The 3,783-nt window shown below is 40.8% G+C and overlaps 1 long non-coding RNA gene across 1 annotated transcript; it reads right to left on the bottom strand.

Moving 5' to 3' along the window:
• Positions 1-237: 237 nt before the first annotated feature.
• LOC125778434 (uncharacterized) lies at positions 238-3,096 on the bottom strand. The gene is made up of 2 exons (XR_007422693.1): positions 794-3,096; positions 238-724 (listed from the first exon to the last, which is right to left on the bottom strand). It is a non-coding gene; the product is annotated as an uncharacterized LOC125778434 (long non-coding RNA).
• Positions 3,097-3,783: the final 687 nt, after the last annotated feature.

The following is a 3,783-nucleotide window of genomic DNA, read 5'->3' as shown; positions in this document are numbered from 1 at the left end:
CTAACATTTTAAGGCGTATAATAAAGATTTGTCGGTCATAAATCTTCAGAAATGAAAACGCGCATAAACTGTAGGCAGGGAGCCCAACAAGCTTTAATTGCTTTTTAATTAAAAAAATAATTTAGAAAATCTTGAAATAGTATTTTTTGTTGGTTTCGAATTTCTCAGTTCTTTACACAATTTTTTTAATTTTTTTTTTATTTTTTTTAATTAATTTTTAATTAAAAAAATTATATATTTTTTTTTTATTTTAATTTTTAAAATGATTTTAATTTTAAATTTGATATTTTTTATATATATTTTTTAAGATTAGAGTCGAAATTATTTTGGTATTGCTTTATTAATATTTCACTTTTTCTCTAGATTTTTTCACTTTTTTAATTGTTTGATTAACATTTTATAACGAAAGTTTGAGTTTTATATCAATTTAGTTCCACACCCGCGCCGATTGCTCACGCGCTCCGCGATTTCTGAACTTCGATCCCGAATTTCGAATTTTGAGTTGGCGCAGAACCTAGTTGATCTCTTCTGCGCTGCCCGTGGTGCTTGCTTTAGCGTTTGTGGTCGCGTTTGAAGTGGGGGCGCAACGATTTTCCACTACTCGAAAGCCCCCACAATCGTCGATACCAGTCGAAATGTGTGCTATTAAACGGCGAACGTAGTGCCATAAACGGCGCAAGTCACACATACACACATAGAAACACATACGTGTACACCAACTAACCTATAAACAAATACTTAGGCGAGTGTAAAAAGTGCCCAGTTGATTAGTGCCCAATTGCTATATGCTTACGTCCGTCCATGAGCTCCAGCTGGCTTGCCTGTATGCGCCCATATCTCACCGATACGTGCTGCTGATAAGCGTGCGCACACCGCATACACTACCTTTTACCGAGCCCCTCGTACGGCCCACTATGCGACCGGGACACCGATCAGCATTCAATCGCGGTCGTCTATCTGTCACCTTTGACGATTTCACCTACAACCAGTGAGCTGATATCTCGCTACCATCCATGCTGTTGTTGTTGTTTCCTCTGCAGTTGTGTGGTGTGGTTCTGTGCTATTTGCCTTGGTGGTGGTCTCGGTAGCCGGCCTCGGGCGTCTTGTTTACATTTACCATTACCCAGTTATAGGTATGTTGTTGGTTGGCATTTTGGTGGCGATGTGTAGTTATCAATATTTGATTTGTGCAACTGATAGTGAGTCAAAGCTACAACAACAACTTTGGAGTCATAGCAATAGCATTTTTAGGTGTTATCAACATGTTCGGTAAACGAATACGGAGTTGTGCGTGTGTTAGGAAAATGGTCCCTGTTGGAAAGTGAGTCGAACAACTTGTTGTAGCGGAGAATTCTGCCGATTTGACAGTCCTTGATCGGATAAAAAATCCGGGTGCGTTCCGATTACGTAGACCCGACTGTCCTGGGAACGGGTGTGTCATTGCTTATCGCTGATGAGGTTATCAATAGTCTTTCGACCGCCACTCTCAGTAAGCATTACTATTTTCCTGTAGGAAATTTCATCTTAAAAGAGGAGACGTTCTTTCAAGCGAGTTTCCTAAAAGGTATTACGATTCTCTACTGTATACCCTACTACCACTATTGCTGTGGAAGCATGGGGAGGGGGCATGGGAAGCAGGGGGGTCTCTCATCCGAAGTTCTTTTCTACTTTTTATTTGGGGTGTTTTTACGTGGCGGGTCTCAAACCCAGCGCACAACCCTGGCCTTAGTTCACTTTTTGTTATTTTCAATCCAACGGTTTCCTATTGACCCTCCGCTCGCATTCAATCGCACGCCGGTGTGTGCGTATGCGAGCAATCGGGAACGCTGTCAATATGCGTGTGATAAGCTGGAGAACAATAAACGAAGACTGCGCTTATCACTTGACCAGAACTCGCTGCTTGGCATCTGATCAAATGACGAACGCACGAGTGAGGAACGAGCGTGTATACCGCGGAGGAATACAATGCTTATTGAATACTATGACGTTGCCTTAGCGCGGCATATCACCGGTATGGGGTTTATCAGATTTCGTCAAGTTTTTTGCTGCCGATTTGGGTTTTCCGATTTATTATTTATCTTTATATTTATATTTGTCATTTATTTTTATTATTTTCTATTTGCTCAAGCTGTCAAGGCAAATACTTGCCCGCATGCAGTAACTATCTAACCTTTGATGACTTTTGAGCAACCCCCCATCAACTGCTCCCAAAAATTGCCGCTGTCGACCGCTGCTCCACCAACGTTACACTCGTTTATTGTTTTTATTGTTGCTACTATTTGCTGATCAACTGCACTCGGCCGCATGATAAGGTCATATTACCCTGTTCTTCCAGCATTTGATTCGGATAAATGCTTGTTTGACTACTGGTTTTTGGCCACCGTCGTTACTCGGCGGCCTCCTCCCGCGTCTCTCTCTCCACGCTGCCTCTGTCGCTTATCGTGCTCTATTGACTTTCGACAGCAACTGTTATTACCCTGAATTGTTGTTATTGGATTTAAGCATTCTGCTTTGGCTTTCAACTACATTCACTCGCGTGATCCTCTCTGTGGGGACTGCTCAGTTTTATTTGGTGGTTTTGTAGTTATTTTCGAGCACAAATATTTTTATAAGGCGTTCACGCATTTTTACGATTTGATTGATTGCCATCCAATATACCGATAATGATCGTAAATTTTGTGTTCTGCATTGATGAAGTTGTTGTGGTTATTATTGAGTTTAGGGTGTAGACAAACGGCCGCCAGTGAACAAAGCTTGGTTCAGATGGATGAGGGAAGTGAACTTGTAGCTAACCTCACTTCTATTGATGTGTAATAGCCGTTTAGGACTTTTAAAAGACTGAGTCAGACAAAGCGCTCTCTTTTATACCGAATTTGTGTGTTTTTTGAGACTCTGGAAAGCGATATCTTATAATGATCTGCTCAACCTTTAAGTTTGAAAGAGAAGTTCTGAGTAGCCTTAAAAATTTCTGTACGCTATCGAACTTCAATCTCATCAGTTGTTGACGGTAAAATGTAGTATCAATCTTCGATCAGGCTGGGGCACCTCACAGTGAATGATTCCTTTCCAATCCCAACAAACACTCAGCATAACCTTTCGAGGTCGAGGCGTCAATCCTGACTTTGCGATCATTTGTTGAGCTTCACCACGCTTGGAAATTATTGTCGTATTTGATGCATTGTTTTATGGATTTCTACCGATAATTATTGTTTTTCCCTGATCTACGGATCTAGAAGCAAGCTAAATTTAGCTAAACGAACTTCTGCGGTCTCTTCAGCGGAATCTAGTTAGCTTAGAAAGTAACAGTGGAGGTAGGACAGAGAACAACTCGGGCGGGTAAAAGGTGTGAGATTGTAGTAGAAGAAGTGCGTAAAGATTTTCTATGTTTATTTTAGTTTTGTCCAGTCAGGACTGAGAAATTTGGAAATGGAAGACTTTGTAGGATGCCACTTTCAAACATAAGCAGTAAGAATCGCTTTAAGCAATCATTCTCGTGAGTTAAGCGCCTTCGGCAACCGCCTCAAAAGAACCATAGCATACCTTTATGCCATCCTGCTATAGTAAAATGTCCACATTTAATGCAAGTAATGCATAATTTTGTGCAAACATTCGCAGTTCATAAATTCCTCGCTTCTAATCATTAAATCTCAGCATAAAATAGTAAACATTAGAAATAATTGCCCGCCAGATTAAGTTGTCGCTTTGTCGAAAGGCCTTATGTGCAGCGCCAAAATCACATAACATCACATAAATCGACACTCAAGTGGCCACTTCAGAAATGGC

Source organism: Bactrocera dorsalis, chromosome 4 (assembly GCF_023373825.1).
Source record: "Bactrocera dorsalis isolate Fly_Bdor chromosome 4, ASM2337382v1, whole genome shotgun sequence".
NCBI lineage: Eukaryota > Metazoa > Arthropoda > Insecta > Diptera > Tephritidae > Bactrocera > Bactrocera dorsalis.
Note: the sequence above shows the minus strand (reverse complement) of the source record. Positions and strands in the feature narration are given on the sequence as shown.